The sequence below is a fragment of the Balaenoptera borealis genome (assembly GCF_965194805.1).
Source record: "Balaenoptera borealis genome assembly, contig: HAP1_SCAFFOLD_277, whole genome shotgun sequence".
Taxonomy (NCBI): Eukaryota; Metazoa; Chordata; class Mammalia; order Artiodactyla; family Balaenopteridae; genus Balaenoptera; species Balaenoptera borealis.
In genome coordinates, this window is record NW_028123898.1 from 616,055 (window position 1) to 632,661 (window position 16,607).

The following is a 16,607-nucleotide window of genomic DNA, read 5'->3' on the forward strand; positions in this document are numbered from 1 at the left end:
TTCTACTGCCCTCACTACCTCCACCGCCCTCTTCCGTTCTCCCTGAAAACCACGCTAAGCAGACATTTGTCAAGGTCACAGTGACCTCCATGCTGCCAAGCCCAGTGGACAATTCTCCGGCCTCCTCTGACTTGACCCTCAGCAGCACTTCAGGGGCTGGTCCTTCCCTCCTCCTGCCATCACTCCCTTCCGCAGCTCAGGAATTCCGCTCTCCTGGTTTTCCTTCTGTCCCGCTGGCCCTCCCTCTCAGCCTCCTTTGCTGGTCCCTGATCTCTCCAAGTCTGGGTGCCCCATCCCTACACCTCTTCTGTCTCCCTCTTTAAACGCCCACTTCCTTGGTGATCTCATCCAAGCTCATGGCTTTCAAATGACTCCCGTTGAGTATAATTTAATTAGTTGGTTTTTTATCATCTGTCTTCTCCCAAAGGAAAGCAAGCTCTACAGGCAGGGCTTTTTTTGTCTTAAGTCAGGTTTATTAAGGTATAATTTACATACAGTTAATGTCACCCTTTTTAGTGTTCACTTCTGTAAGTTTTTGACAAACACGTATAGTTGTGAAACTGTCTCTGCCATCAATTACAGGACAGTTCCCATCACCCCCAAAAGTTCTCCATACCCTTGTGGTCATCCCCTCCCCCATGTCCCGCCCTGGGCAGCCACTAATCTGTTCTTTTGTCCCTTTTCCCTAGTTGTGCCTTTTCTGAAAAGTCATATAAATGGGATTGTACTGCGTGTAACCTTTGGAATCGGCTTCTTCCACTTATCACAATGCACAGCGCATTTGAGATTCACCCATATTGTTGCAGCTGTGAGCCGTTAGTTCTTTTATTCTATTGTATTTTATTGCACAGCTTTGTTTATCTGTTCGGAGGGGGACCAGTTGTCCTGGTTTCCGTGGGAGGGAATGGTTTTTCTGGGACATGGGACTTTCAGTGCTAAAACCAGGGTGGTTGGTTATCTTAGTTCTTTAGTTGAGGGACATTTGGGTTGTTTCTAGGTTGTTGATGATTTTGAATACCTACTCAATATAACCAGTGACAGAGGGTTTTTTGGTGAACACAAATGTCCATTTCTCTTGGGTAAATACCTAGGAGTGGGGTTGCTCAGTTGGATGACGAGTGTACGTATCACTGTAAAAGAGGCTGCCAAGCTGTTCTCCAGAGTGGCTGTATTGTGTAGCATTGTGGGAGAATTCCACTTGCTCTGCATCTTAACCAGAACTTGGTAGTGTGTCAAAAAAAATTAAAAACCGGTTTTTTAGCCATCTTAATAGGTGTATAATGATATCTCCTCACGGTTGGCAGAGATTTCCTTTATTCGCCTTGAGTAGTGTTGTGCCCCCAGTGCCTGGGTTAGTGCCTGCTATGTAGTAGACACTCAATGAATTTTTTTTTTTTTTACTGAGTGAATGAATGTATGGATGGATGAATGAATGAAGTCAAAGGGGCTTCCGGTATCTAAATCTGTTATAGCAAATACATAGCACACGTACCGCCAATTCCCCCATGCCCCATTCTGTTTCCATGGCAGACGTCACTCATCAATTGAGCCATTTTATCCACCTGCTTCATTTCAGACAGGTACGATCCAGTCCTTTGTGTAGCAAGTGAGATGAGCCCCATGAGCTAATGCAGCTTTAGTTCAAGCCTCTCATTGGCTGAAGAAGAGGCCAGGCTCAGAGCAGGGTCCAAGGCTGCCCAAGGACTCACAGCGAGCCAGTGGCAGGACTAGATCTCCAGGCTGGGCTCTCCCCAGAAAAATGCACGACGTCTCTGACAAGGCTGGAGTAGGATGGGAGGCATGGACGTGGATCTGGGCTTGAGGCCGGGTTGGAGCATTGTGGAGTGCTCCCTGGGCCCCGGCCGGGTGGGAAGGCTGATGCCGGCGCTCTTCCTGCAGGTGCCCAGGAGCTGCTGGGATGGCCTACCCGCCCACGTTGGCTCCCTGGCCCAGCGGGCGTACTGGGCTCTGCTGAGCCAGCAGAGGGACCAGAGCATCGTGGCCCTGGGCCAGAGCGGTGCTGGCAAGACCACCTGCTGCGAGCAGGTCCTGGAGCACCTGGTGGGGATGGCAGGCAGTGTGGATGGCAGGGTCTCAGGTACAGTGGTCTCCAGGTGACGTGCAGCTGGGACGTGGTGGGGGCGGTGGCGTGGGGGAAGGGAAGGGAGAGTCAGAGGGGGTGCTGGGCGGCTCTTTCTTATATCTGCTCAGCTAGCGTTCACTGAGCACCTGTGTGCAGACCCTGTGCTGGCTTCTGGGCAGGGCCACCCCTAGTCTGTTGGGTACTTTTGTGTGAATTAGAAACAGGTACTCCTTGCCTAAGACACTCACTGCCACATGTGGAACCGTCGTCACGCATTGACATTGTTAGAACCAAACACTTGACCACCACGTTCTGGGCCATCATCCTAATAAGTATACAGGCCTATGGCTATCTGATATAAATGCTGTGCCCTTAGGTGTGGTGTCCTTGTGCAGCGCACAGCCCACTGGACTGTGCAGAGGACCCGATAAGTAAAAACAAAGACAAGGAGGCACTGACAGCCGGAAGGGAGACTCAGCTGCTCATCTGTGCCAGACTCCAGTGCTCTGCACCGCTTGCTGGCCGAGCTGGGGAGGGGAGAGGCGGAGGGAGCACAGAGAAGGGGCCGGGGGCTTCCTTGAGGAAATGATGTTTGAGCTGGGCATTAAAGAAAGAGTTTCAACATTGTAAATCAACTATACTTCAATAAAAAATAGTGTCAGTTGGTGATAATAATTACAATATTGATGGGGATCGTGGTAAATGCTTGCTGAGGACTTACGCGCCAGGCTCTATTCCAAGCAGGTTAACTTATTTATTATTTAAAACATCCCTATAAGGTAGACATTATTATTATTTGAATTTTATAGATGAGGCCATTAAAACGCAGGGAGGTTAACCAGCTTGCCCAAGGCCACACAGCTCATACATCCTAGCACCGAGATTCAAACACAGACAGTTTGGCTCCAGAGCTGTTACCCCTGGGCCAGTGTCCTCAATGTATTGTTGCCCCTCTGAGGAGCCTTTTTAGTTGTTCTTTCTCCTAATCGTCTCCCACCGTGAAAAGTTAATGCCATAGATTCACCATATATTTGTTTATGCAGTGTGTGTGTATGTGTGTATATATATACAGACACACACAGACATGTGTGTGTGTGTGTGTGTGTATCTGTGCTCTATTCTATACATAAGAAAGGAAAACTGCCCCCATCCTCAAGAATCAGTTTCTGCCCTCTTGGGGGCAGTATTCCCCCTGCTGAGAATATATGGCCCAGGCAGTATTGCTTTTCTAATAATAACAAACAATACTAACACCACCACATTTGGAGCATGTTCTGAGCACTTTACATTATTAAATCTTTTAGTCTTTGTGGCAACCACATGAGGTAAGTAAGTACTATTATTACCCCCATCTTATAGATGGGGTATCTGAGGCACAGGGAGGTTAATTTATTCGCTCCAAATCAGGTGACTAACAACGGGGAGAGGCCATATTCAAGCTTGTTTAACCATTGTACTATCCTGCTTCTCCACTGGGCTTATTCCAATGCTTTATTGATCACCTGTTCTGCACCTGGCCCAGGTTAGAGCCCTGTGAGGAGCTGGGGATACAGCAAGGAGAGGCCCTCCCAGAATGTAGATCTGCTGAAAGTGTGTGTTGGGGGAGTGGGAGTCAGGCTAGGCTGTATCCAGGTGCCTAGCACATAGTGGGTGCTTGTTAAATAGTTATGTTAAAAAGCTTGGGACTGCTGGGCTTTTTGAGCTGGCTGTGATGGGCGTTCCCCGACAGCAGGTCCAAGAATGTTAATGCTCTGCCCTCCTCCTAGACTCCACCAGGCCCAGGAGGCCCTAGGGCAGCCCTTGTCACTCAGATCGTACCAATCCTAGGTGTGTGTATCTCCCCTTCTGGGCTCACTCTTGCTCACCCCGCGCCCCTGCTTGCAGCACAGGGCCAGCCCAGCAGCGGAAGAGGTGTGGCTTAGAGCTGAGTTGGGGGAGTGGAGGGGCCCCTGCTGGGGCCTGGGGCCAGAATGGGGTCCTGTGAGAGGTGGGGGTGGCAGCACCCGGGCCACGGGTGATGCCCTGTCTGTGCCCCACCAGTGGAGAAGATTCGAGCCACCTTCACTGTCCTCCGGGCCTTTGGCTCCGTGTTCACCGGCCACAGCCGCCGTGCCACCCGGTGCTCCATGGTGATGTCACTGGACTTGAACGCCACAGGCCGAGTCACGGCCGCCCAGCTCCAGGTGAGGCCTCTGGATGGGAGGGAGAGGGGGCTCTTTGGGGCTGCAGTAGCCTCAGCCCCACTCAGCAGGGCCCACGCCTCCAGCTGGGACCCTGGAATGTGTCTAAATGGTCATCGCTCCCCAGGCCAAGGCCAGCTCCTCCCCACCTCACTCAGTGCCCAGACATCTCCTCCCGGAGCAGGCCAGCTCGTCTGTGCCTCGGAGTATCACAGGGATGAAATATTCATGAGTAGATACATAATTCAGCCGCTCATTAGCTGGGTCTTAAAAGCGTAAGCTGAAATTAAACAGGCGCTCGCTGGCCTTCTGCGGCAGCCCGTGTGTGACAGGCACATGGCCTGTTTGTTCCTCTCTCTGAAATCACCTGGCTCCTCCCCTTCCCCCCCCCCCCCCAGCCCCCGCCAACATTCTGTTTGAACAGAAAACAGGATTAGGTTATGAGAAGGGTTGTTTGTATGCGGAGCTAGGAGAATACCCAGACTCGCTGGTGCACGATAAATCCCTTTCTGTCCCGGCCCTGAAAGTCTACCGTGCATCACCATGTGGGTCAAGTTATTAAGGGCTTCGGTTGCATAAGAGTGTGTTGGAGGGCGGCTCTGGGTTAATTGTTAGTACCCTTGGATTCCTTCATCGGAATGAGCCCGTTGCATTCGTTGATTGCCTGCGTGGACGCTGAATCAGTGAGACAAAGGCCTGGCACGTTTTGATTTGGAGGCGTCCAGCCAAGTTGGGGCCTGAGGTGCTGCCTCGAAGAGTGGGCCTGGGGGTTGGTGGGGGTGTGCGGGCAGCCTAGCGGGGCCTCGTGCTGACCGGCGCCTGTCCTCTCCCCTGGCAGACGATGCTGTTGGAGAAGAGCCACGTGGCCCGGCAGCTGGAAGGGGAAGGCAGTTTCGAGGTTTTCTCCCAGATGCTATCCGGATTGGACCTGGCTCTCAGGTGAGCGACTGGGCTGAGCAGGGACAGCCGAGGGCAGTGAGACAAAGGGCCTCCGCTCTCCAGGGCCCCAGCCCTGCCTCTGCCCAGAGGTGAGAGGCAGTGGAGCCCAGTGGTTAGGAATCTGGCCTCTGATTCTTGCTGCCTGGTACTGCTCCTGGGCTGGGTGAACCTGGCCAGGTGTCACCTGCTCTGAACCTCCGTTTCTTCCTCTGTAAAGTGGAAATAGTACCTTGACTGCTGACCTTACAGGATTAAGTGAGATAATTCACATATGGCTCTTTATACACGCTGGGGGGTGGTGGTGGATGTCTGCTGTGACGGTGACATTTTGGTACAGGTTCTGACAGCAGCGTGGGAGGTGGGCAAGGAACAGCAGACCCCAAATCTTCCAGAAGCTCCTAAACTCTGTGAGAGCCTTGGGTGCACCTGAGGTAGCTCAGGGCGAGGAGGCACCAGGTGGAACAGCAGAGAAGCCACAAGACTCATCTGGGAGGGCCTTCTGGGGGAGGTGGCCCAGGGAGTCATCTCTGCCCCTCGCTGACTCCTGGGAATTCTTGGACATGTGGCTCCCTGTCTCTGAGCCTTGGTTTCCTCATCTGTTGAACGAATGAGTAAGGTTCTATCTAGTGAAGCTCCAGGGAGTGCTCACCCCAGGCGAGGGGTGATAATTTTCAATTTGCCTCTGCGTCCCCCATCATTTGTCTCCTGCCTTCCACCCCCGTCTGAAGGGCAGGCCCAACCTGTCCTGAGCCTCCTGGCTAAGGCCAGAGGGGCACCTTACCCTTTGGAGAGAGGGCAGATTAGGGAGGAAACTCCCAGTTTTCAGAGCAGGGTAACTGAGGAGTAAGGAAGCTTCTGGAAGGCCTTCACTTAAGAAGGGCCCATTGAGGGCAGCAAGTGAGGAATATTCGGGAGGCAGGGCCAGGGCCTGAGGCAGACCCCGGGGCCACCTGGGGCACTCTGTGGAGCCCCGTGCCATGATGCCCACCTGCCCTGCCAGGCCACTGGTGTGGGTGGGTCCTCCCTTACTTCTGGTCCCTTCTCTGTTTCCAGGACAGAACTGTACCTGCACCAGCTGGCAGACAGCAGCTCCTTCGGCATGGGCGTGTGGCCTAAGGTAAAGAGGAGGTCCTTCTGGGTGTGAGTGGGTGTCTGTGTCCCCATGGCCAAGATGGGCGGGTCCCCTGTGTGGCTCGTCCCTCTGCCACTGGGGTGAGTAGTTGGCAAGGGCTGGTCACGTGGGGGAGGCAGGGTTGCCTTTATGGGGCCTGGGCTTGTCAGGGAAATGAGTCTTGTGCTAATAAAGGGAACCAGGAGGTGGTTTGTGTAGAGGTTAGGGCGCGGTCTCCGGGACAGGCTGTCTGGGTTCAAACCCCGGCTCTGACACTTACTGGATATGAGACCTCAGGCATGGACCCTAGCCTCTCTGAATGTCTGTGTCCTCTTCGGTAAAATAACAACAGAACGGGCGGGCAGGCTGAGGAGAGGACAGAGCGTGGCACGGCCTGCCCGCCTGGGCCACGGGGAGAAGGTCGGGGCGCCGCCCGCGCCCTCGTTCTGCTGCCTGGCGTCCTTTGTGGAGGCAGGGCTCCCAAGGAGCTCAAAGGCCAGGGAAGGACACACGGGACGGTCCAGAGCCACCCTACCGCTCCAGTGGTGCAGCACCCTCTCTGAATTCCTACTGCCACCAAAACACATCCCTAAGGCCTTTGGGAAGAATTGCTAGGACCCAGGAAGGCGGCCCCTTGCTGTGGTCCAGACTTCAGCAGCTGCCGATGACCAGAGGGAGCCAGCCGGCCGGCCGTGAGCAGGAGGACAGGACACGGGGACAGGGACAGCCACAGCCGGGCTTCCCGCAGCTGTGCCCACCGCCAGAACCAGCTCCAGCCAGTCACAGCCCCCGAGATGCCAAACAGAGACGGGCGAGAGGCCGGCAGGAAACTGACACCCCCTCACTGGAGAGCCTGCCCGGTCGGGGTGCGGGGCACCATCCCCGTCTGAACTCACCCCACAGCTCAGCCGTCTCCCAGTGACCCAGACGCGTCACCACGGCCCCAGGGCTGATCCCCGACCAAGGTCAGAACCCCCCCCAGTGTGACGGCCCCCATGCCACTCCTGTGGTGGAAGGGACGGCAGGCAGAGACCAGGAGTAGAGTCTTTTTTATTAATGGCTGCGTTTTCAAAGAACCGTTTTGTTACCAGGAAAGCTCCCCAGGAAGGGATTGCATTAGTGCAACAAGGGGGAGCCTTGATGCCAGGCTTTCCAGACACTTCCAGGTGGAGACTTTTGGCCTAGGCCGGCCGCCGGGGACTCGGGGGCTGGGAGGACACACGGCCCCTCCCCCGCCCCGACGGGGCGCTAAGGCACCCGGCCCGCCTGGGGGGGCAAAACCCCGTGCCGTCAGCAGGCCGGCGGCTTGCAGCCCTCAACCTGCAGCCCTTTGCTCAGGAGGAAGGCGTCCTGCATGGGGTCACAACCCAGGAAGAGCTTCACCATGCCCTTGGCATCCTCGGAGCCCCCTGGCCTCAGAATGCAGCTTCTGTAGTCCATGGCAACCTGAGGAGAGGGGGCGGGGCTGCAGGAGGGTGGAGCACCCCCTTCACGGAGGGTGTGGGTGTGGCCACCTCTGCTGTGACTCAACAAAGGGCAGGGGAGCAGGGGGTTCTGGGCAGGGCCCTCAGAGCCTGGCAGGCCCAGGCGGGCGGCACAAGCATCTAGGCCCAGGCCAAGGACCTCCGTGTTGGTCTGCACGGCAGGCCGGCCTCTCACCTTGCCACTCAGGACGCCCTCCTGCTTGAAACGAGTGTGTGGACCGTGTCCGCGGAGTACACCTCGCTGCACAGGTAGCCATAGGACTGGGCGTCGTAGCTTCCTGCCAGGTGGCCGAAGGTCGCAGGCAGGTGGGTCCCTGGGACACATGCGGAGAGGCTCCTGCCCGGCCCCCTGGCCGCTCCGTGCCCCTTCCCCAGAGCCCAGAGCTTGGGGCCTCAAAGCAGCCCTGTCTGAGTCCCCTGCCACTAGAGGGAGTATTGGCCCAACACTTCTAGAAAACGGGGACCTTGCGGGCAACTCAGTGGAGGGACACAAATCAATCTTTGCCGACTTTCTGCTGAAGCTCACGAGGGTTCACCCCTAAGCCTCTTACAGGGACAGCTGCCCGAGGCTCCGAGGGATGAGTCAGGGCTCGCCCTCCAGCACGGGGAGAGCGCGGGTTAAAGCGCTCACGAGGGAGTGAACTGCGTCTCCGCACCGACACGCTCGGGCAAACCTCGTCGACGCGTTCCGTCCAGGGTATGAAGCCCTCTCCTGCCTCTTCCAGGCTCTCCAGAAAGCACGTGCAGATACGCCCAGCCCACCCTCGGACTCCGCGGGCCACAGCTGGAGGGACCAGCCCAGGAACCCAGGCAGGAAGAGGCCAGAGGTCAGCGAGCCTCGACCAGAGCCCGTCAGTCGGTCCCCCTTCACACACCACCAGAGGATCCTCTTGACCTGGGCAGTAGCCGCCAACCGACCGCTAAGGTGGGCCCGGCGTGCGCTTGGCTACCTGGCGTGGCTGGGACCCCGAGGATCTCCTGGCAGAGGCGGGCATTGTCCTAGGCCGGGTCCGAGGGCGTCTGCGTGTGCAGGGCCTGGTCCACCTTGGCCAGGACGATCTGGCGCAGGTTGAAGAGGCCTGGAGGGCGGGAGGAAGGAGACGGGGGCGCTGGCACTGTGTCCAGGCCGCGCTTTCCAGCCGGGCGGTCCGGGAGCCCCTTTCCTTTCCCTCGGCCCGGCCGCACGGGGGTTGGCCAGCCGGGACTTGATGAGCTTGTCCAGCAGCTCCTGGGGGACGGCGCTGCTCGTGCCCCGCCGAGACTGGCAGCAGCGCCAGGGCTTCACAGGGCGCGGCGCTCCCGGCCCCAGAGCCTACCCTCTGGTTCTCATCCCCGGCTGTCACCAGAGTCGCAGGCAACGTGCCCTTCTTTTCGTTTGTCTTTTTTCCGGCCCTCGACCACGCAAAGGTGTGAAGCCCTGCCACTCGCTGCCACGTGGATGCACCGTGAGAACACGGTGCTCAGCGAGAGAAGTCAGACACAGAAGGACACACAGGGTGTGACCCCACTGAGGGGAAACGTCCAGAACAGGTAGATCCACAGAGTCAGAGTGGGTTCCTGGTTGTCAGGGACAGGGGAGGGGAGGGAATGATAACTAAGGGCGTGAGGGACCTTTTTGGGGTGAGGGAAATGTTCCAGAACAGGGCAGTAGTGACGGCTGCACAGCTCAGTAAAGTGTCCCCACGCGCTCCGGTTGCAGTCTGTGAGAGCATCGCTCTCAGGACGAAGGGCTGACTGCAGGAAGACTGAACGAGCACTGGGTCCTGGGCCCAGACGCTCATCTGGGGACCCCCCCCCACATTGGGAAGTCACTGGGACTTGCTGAGCCTCCACCGAGACTGGCAGCAGCCCCAGGGCCTCACAGGGCGTGGTGCTCCCGGCCCCAGAGCCTAACCTCTGGTTCTCATCACTCATCACTCACCAGCCTTGCATGCAACGTTCCTTTCTTCTATTTTGTCTTTTTTAAAGGCAACTCTTGAATACCTGTATTTAACATGCAGGGAACCAGTCCTGACTCCTTGATCTGGGACTTCCAGCCTCCAGAGTCTCGAGGACATCCACTTCCGTTGTTTACGCGCCCAGTGCGTGGGGTTTGATGATGGAAACTGACACCGAGGGCGTCTCCTCGTGCGGGGTGACATCAGCGGAAGAATCCCGTGGCGAGGGCCTGCCTGAGGACCACGGGAGAGCCCGGGCCCTCCCCGCCCCCTGCCTTCAGCCCCTCGCCCGCACCCTCCTGGGAGCGGAGCTGGTGCATCGCTTGCCAGAACTCATGGAAGTAGGTCTCCAGCTCATCATGCTGGAACAGGGAGGGCGGGTTGGGCGTAGGCTTGGTGAAGTTTGCCACCATGGCCGCGATGGCAATCTGGCGCCTCCCGTCCTGCTGCAGGCAGCCCGGCTGCAGGCCAAAGCAGGCCATGTGCCCGGACTTCCCTTCCCTGGGGAGGGACGCGGGTGAGGCCCCGCTACCACAGAGGAGCCCCGGCCCACGGCCGACAGGTTCCCCCACGCATGCACCGAGGGTAGAGGTCCAGGTAGAACTTGCTGATGGATGACCTTGCCCGAGGCCACGTCCCGGACCGTGTAGAGCCTCACATCTTCATCTTCGTGACGCATGTTGGCGCCTTCCTCCAGGTCGAAGGTCAGCCCCAGCAGCTCCTGGGAGATGCCCAGCCGCCCGCGCGTGACCACCTGCATGGGGAAGGACTCATTGAGCAGGTACTGGTCCACGTGGTAACGCGTCTCCTCCCCCTGGTTCATGTAGTAGCGCAGGTCCTAGACGTTGATGGGCCCATCAAAGTGCAGGCCCCGCCTCTGGCACTCAGCCTTCTTTAGCTCCAGGATCAGGGCCGCTCCTGCTCCCCGAGGGGCTTCAGCTTCTGGGCCAGCTCATCTGCGGGCGGAGGGGAGAGGCTCAGCTATGTCCCTGTGGCAGCCGCCCAGCCGCCCCCCACCCCACGCCCCTCGAGGCAGAATGAAGGGTTGGGGAAGGCGACCCCCAAGGGCTGACACAGTGGGGTCTCAGGCAGCACCACGTCCAGTCAAGGTCCACCTGACCCCCGTCCCCACTGGGACTCGGGGAGGCGGGGTTACCTAGGAAAGTGGCCACCACCTGGCTGGTCTTGGCCATGTTCATCTCCAGCACAGAGTCGGCACGCGTGCTGAATCCCAGCAGGCGGGACTTCTGAGCCTGCAGCCTTACCAGCTCCCCGAGGATCGCGCAGTTCTCCTGGAACCCAGAGACAGCCAGCGCTGGGGACCGTGGGCCACGCCCTCCCCACAGGCCCCGGGCCAGGTCTCTGTGGGTGGGAGGGCTCTCAGGCCACTGGCGGGCACAGCCAAACCCCCTCCCTCCTCCTCCTGGCCTGGATTTCTAGACACTTTGGTGCTGTCCTAACATGTGGTCTTTATGAACACAGGTCCTTTTGGAACCAGAAACGGCGTGAACCATGATGAGCTCTAAGGCCAAGGGCAGGAAGAAATGTGACCAGGCTCTCCAGGAGCCACCCAGGGGCCTCCCCGGGCTCAACAATACAAACTTGGCTGCCGTGCAGACAGCAGCTCATCCCCACGGCGCCCGAACACCCAGCCCCTGGACGGCGAGAGACCTGTTGCTGCAGGTGCCCCGTGGTTGGCTGGTGAGGCCTGGCCCCAGGCGTACGCCACCTTCTCTGGGGCCACCTCTCTGGGTCTGCGGTGGGGTTCTCCTGGGAGCCCCCAGTCACCACAGGACCAACGTGGCCTGTCTGCAGCCCAAGAAGGTGGGGACACAGGTCTGTCCCCCGTGGACATCACCCGCGAGGCCGAGCAAGCACCAGTGGTGTCTGCGGGGAAGATGAAGGGCTCATGCACAGCCCCCATCTACTGAAGATGCTAAACGGGAGAAGCACAGACTGCAGCCACATGCGGTATGGACCAAACGCAAGTGTCCTTGCAGGAACCGATGTCTGAATGTCGAGGCTGTTCCCGGGCCACAGTGAGAAGGCCCAGGCCCCACGCAAGGCACAGAGAGGGGATGGGGGGAACATCTGCGAATCTGAGCTCATCGGGCATCACCCCAGAAGGAGAGGGAGAGAGCCAGAAGGAGATACGGAGGGAGAGGGAGAGAGAGGGAGGTACAGACGTCTCTCCTTTCCCTGGGGGTTCTCTAGTGCAGCCAAGCCTGAAAACCACTGCATTTCGGGAGATGGGTCCTCGTGGAAAAGTTAAATAGTAGCTCATGGCATTATCGACACATATTAAAATGGCCCCAAATCTTGGGGAGTCAGGGAGGGGAGCTGGCGGCTGCCTCGTAAACGAGGAGAGATTGGGCGTCAGAGGAGGTGCCTGCCTCCACCACCTCCGCCGCCGCCGCCCCCCCCCAGGGCCCCGCAGACTTCATCTCCCAGCTGTGGTCCTGGGCTGGAAGGCAGCGGGGAGGTCAGGCCGTCCCAAGCATCAACGTTGACTTCAGGGCTGATCTGAAAGGCGCCTGGTGTTTGTTGAAGCAGAAAAAAGAGAAAGCAGTGGGCAGAGGATGGGAGGGGGAGGGAGCCCCCATCAGCCCTTCTCCCTGTCTCCCTCTCTGTCTCCCTCCCTCCCTCCCTCCCTCTACCTCCCTGCCTCTCACTCTCCCTCCATCTCTCCCTCTGCCTCTCTCCCTCCCTCTCTCCCTCCCTCTCTCCCTGTCCCTCTTGCCCTGTCCTGTCCCTCTCTCCCTCCCTCCATCCCTGTCTCTCTTTCCCTGTCCCTCTCTCCCTCTCCCTCTATCCGTCCCCCCTCCCTTTCCCCGTTTCCATCTCCCTCTCTGCCTCCCTCTTTCCCTGTCCCTGTTTCCCTGCTCTGCTCTCCCTCTCCCTCTTTCCCTCTCCCTCTCTCCCTGTCCCCCTTTCCCTGTCCCTGTTTCCCTGTTCCGCTCTTCCTATACCTCTTTCCCTCTCCCTCTCTCCCTCTCGTGCTCCCTCTCCCTCACCCTCTCCCTCCACCTCCTTCCCTCTCCAGAGAGGGAAGGAGGTGGAAGGAGAGGGACAGGGAGCAGGAGAGGGAGGGGGGAGAGGGAGAGAGGGATAGAGGGAGGGAGAGGGACAGGGAGCAGGAGAGGGAGGGGGAAGAGGGAGAGAGTGATGGAGGGAGGGAAAGACAAAGACATCTCTCCCTCCCTCCCTCTATCCCTCTCTCCCTCTCTCCCTCCCTCTCTCCCTCTTCCTCGCTCCCTCTCCTCCCTCTCCCTCCGTCTCTCCATCTCCCTCACTCCCTCCCAGAGACAGAGAGACGAAGAGGCAGAGACAAGGGAGAGGGAGAGAGGGAGAGGGAGAGAGAGGGGGAGAGAGGGAGAGACGGAGAGAGGGAGAGAGAGAGAGGTCTCTTCCTCCCTTTCCCTCTCTCCTCCTTCTCTCCCTCTCTCCCACTCTCCCTCTTCCCTCTCCCTCCCTCCCCCCTCCCTCTCTCCCTCTCCCCCTCTCCCTCGTCTCTCCCTCTCCCTCCATCTCTCCCTCTCTGGGAGGGAGTGAGGGAGAGGGAGAGACAGAGGGAGGGAGAGGGTGAGATAGAGGGAGGGAGAGGGAGAGAGGAAGGGAAAGGGCGAGGGAGGGAGAGGGAAGGAGGACGAGACGTCTCTCCGTCTCTCCCTCTCCGTCTCCCTCCCCCTCCCTCTCTCCCTCTCCCTCCCTTCCTCTCCCTCTCCCTCTCCTAGAGGGAGGGAGGGAGAGGGAGAGACAGAGGGAGAGGAGAGGGGGAGTCGGAGAAGGAGGTAGGGAGAGGGAGAAGGCGAGAGGGTGCCTGCTTCCCTCTCTGTCTCCCTCCCTCCCTCCCTCCCTCTCCGTGTCCCTGTCTCCCCCCTCTCCCTCTCCCTCTGTCTCTCCCTCTCTGGGAGGGAGAGAGGGAGAGGGAGAAGGAGGGAAAGTGATGGAGGGAGGGAGAGGGAGAGAAGGAGGAGAGAGGGAGAGGGAGGGAGGAAGAGAGCTCTCCCTCTCTCCCCCCTCTCTCTCCCCCTCCCTCTCTCCCTCTCCCCCTCTCCCTTGTCTTTGCCTCTCCCTCCGTCTCTCCCTCTCTGAGAGGGAGTGAGGGAGACGGAGAGACGGAGGGAGAGGGAGAGGGAGGAGAGGGAGGGAGGGAGGGAGAGACGTTTCCTCCCTCCCTTTCCTCCCTCTTCTCCCTCTCCCTCTCCCTCTCCATCTAACTCTCCCGCTCCCTCCATCTCTCCATCTCCCTCACTCCCTCCCAGAGGGAGAGGGGAGGGAGAGAAGGAGAGGGAAAGAGGAGAGGGAAGAGGGAGAGGAAAGAGGCAGAGGGAAGAGGCAGAGAGGGAAGAGGGAGAGAGGGAGAGGGAGAGAGAGGGGGAGAGAGGGAGAGACGGAGAGAGGGAGAAAGAGAGAGGTCTCTTCCTCCCTTTCCCTCTCTCCTCCTTCTCTCCCTCTCTCCCACTCTCCCTCTTCCCTCTCCCTCTCTCCCCCCTCCCTCTCTCCCTCTCCCCCTCTCCCTCGTCTCTCCCTCTCCCTCCATCTCTCCCTCTCTGGGAGGGAGTGAGGGAGAGGGAGAGACAGAGGGAGGGAGAGGGTGAGACAGAGGGAGGGAGAGGGAGAGAGGAAGGGAAAGGGCGAGGGAGGGAGAGGGAAGGAGGACGAGACGTCTCTCCCTCTCCGTCTCCCTTCCCCTCCCTCTCTCCCTCTCCCTCCCTTCCTCTCCCTCTCCCTCTCCTAGAGGGAGGGAGGGAGAGGGAGAGACAGAGGGAGAGGAGAGGGGGAGTCGGAGAAGGAGGTAGGGAGAGGGAGAAGGCGAGAGGGTGCCTGCTTCCCTCTCTGTCTCCCTCCCTCCCTCCCTCCCTCTCCGTGTCCCTGTCTCCCCCCTCTCCCTCTCCCTCTGTCTCTCCCTCTCTGGGAGGGAGAGAGGGAGAGGGAGAAGGAGGGAAAGTGATGGAGGGAGGGAGAGGGAGAGAGGGTGAGGGAGAGAGGGAGAGAAGGAGGAGAGAGGGAGAGGGAGGGAGGAAGAGAGCTCTCCCTCTCTCCCCCCTCTCTCTCCCCCTCCCTCTCTCCCTCTCCCCCTCTCCCTTGTCTTTGCCTCTCCCTCCGTCTCTCCCTCTCTGAGAGGGAGTGAGGGAGACGGAGAGACGGAGGGAGAGGGAAAGAGAGGAGAGGGAGGGAGGCAGAGGGAGGGAGAGACGTCTCCTCCCTCCCTCTCCTCCCTCTTCTCCCTCTCCCTCTCCCTCTCCCTCCAACTCTCCCGCTCCCTCCATCTCTCCATCTCCCTCACTCCCTCCCAGAGGGAGAGACGGAGGGAGAGGCAGAGACAGGGGAGAGGGAGAGAGGAAGAGGGAGAGAGAGGGGGGAGAGAGGGAGAGGGAGAGAGGGGGAGGGAGAGAAGGAGAGGGAAAGAGGAGAGGGAAGAGGGAGAGGAAAGAGGCAGAGGAAAGAGGCAGAGGGAAGAGGGAGAGGAAGAGGGAAGAGGGAGAGAGGAGAGAGGGAGATAGGGAGAGGAAAGAGAGAGGGAGAGGGAGGGAGAGGGAGAGAGGGAGGGAGAGAGGAAGAGACAGAGGGAGAGCGAGAGAGGGAGTGGGAAAGAGGTAGAGGGAGAGCGGAACAGGGAAAGAGGTACAGGGAGAGAGGGAGGCAGCGAGGGAGGAGAGGAAGCAGGGAGAAAAGAGAGAAAGAACACACCGTCTACATTTCTGTCAAATGACACCGGGGATCCTTACACAACCAGGAGAAAGTAACACAGGGAGGCTCTTTCTCAGCTGGAACTGGAACTGCAGACGGGGCCAAACACCACCAGGCTGGCCACACGTGTCCAGCCGCCGCTCCAGCCCCGTCAGCCGTGAGTCCGGTCACCAGGGCTCTGAGTGTCTGCTCCAGGGAGCTGGGGTTCACCCTCTCACCCGGGAGGCCGGGCCAAGAGAGCAGGGCCCCGGGCTGGACACATAGGGGAAAACGCATCCCCACAGGACAGCTTGTGCGAGCAGATTCAGCTACCAGATTCTAGAGGCCCGGGACCACCCTGTGGCCCGTGAAACCCAGGAGCCACGAGGGTCTTGCAACGTGATTCCTGTCCGTTGGACTGTAAAGTTTATGTAGGGAATCTTGGAAACAGTGGTAACAAGGCTGAATTGGAACGAGCTTTAGGCTATTATGGACCACTCTGAAGTGTGTGGGGTGCTAAAAACCCTCCCGGCTTCGCTCTCGTTGAATGTGAAGATCCCCGAGATGCAGCCGATGCTGTCCGAGAACTAGATGGGAGAACACTATGTGGCTGCCGAGTAAGAGTGGACCTGTCGAATGGGGAAAAGAGAAGTCGAAATCGTGACCGCCTCCTTCTTGGGGTCGTCGCCCTCGAGATGATTATGGGAGGAGGAGTCCTCCACCTCCCACACATCTCCAAGATGGAGAGCCTTCTCCGTCAGCCAGAGCAGGTCCCTTTCTAGATATAGGAGAAGAGAGAGATCCCTGTCCCAAGAGAGAAATCACAAGCCGTCCTGATCTTTCTCTAGGTCTCCTAGCCGATCTAGGTCAGATGAAAGGAAATAGAAGACCACTTTGCAAGAGGAGTGGTGTACAGGCAATAACTTCATTTGGCAGGAGTATGTACAGAAAATTCAAGTTTTGTTTGAGACTTCCGAAGCTTGGTGCACTTTTTAAATGTTTTAGTTGTTCACATTTGTTTGTCTCTTGGGACAGTGACACATAAAGGTGTCATTCTCTATGGTTTGAAATGGGTCCTGGGAGGCATGTAATATGAAGAATTGTTACCTTACAATGTTCCCTTAAGCAAAATTGAACTTGCTTTGAATTTTTGGTCTTGCCTAGACTGATAATAAAACTCTAACTCCTGCCCACCTAAAG

At 58.4% G+C, this 16,607-nt stretch overlaps 2 pseudogenes across 2 annotated transcripts; one reads left to right on the forward strand and one right to left on the reverse strand.

Moving 5' to 3' along the window:
* Positions 1-7,603: 7,603 nt before the first annotated feature.
* LOC309621314 (thimet oligopeptidase-like) lies at positions 7,604-11,032 on the reverse strand (annotated as a pseudogene). The gene is made up of 7 exons: positions 10,891-11,032; positions 10,315-10,690; positions 10,040-10,235; positions 8,983-9,034; positions 8,748-8,876; positions 7,973-8,111; positions 7,604-7,759 (listed from the first exon to the last, which is right to left on the reverse strand). The product of its transcript is annotated as a thimet oligopeptidase-like (transcript).
* A 4,773-nt stretch (positions 11,033-15,805) lies between these two features.
* On the forward strand, positions 15,806-16,292 carry LOC309621316 (serine/arginine-rich splicing factor 3 pseudogene; annotated as a pseudogene). The gene has a single exon. The product of its transcript is annotated as a serine/arginine-rich splicing factor 3 pseudogene (transcript).
* Positions 16,293-16,607: the final 315 nt, after the last annotated feature.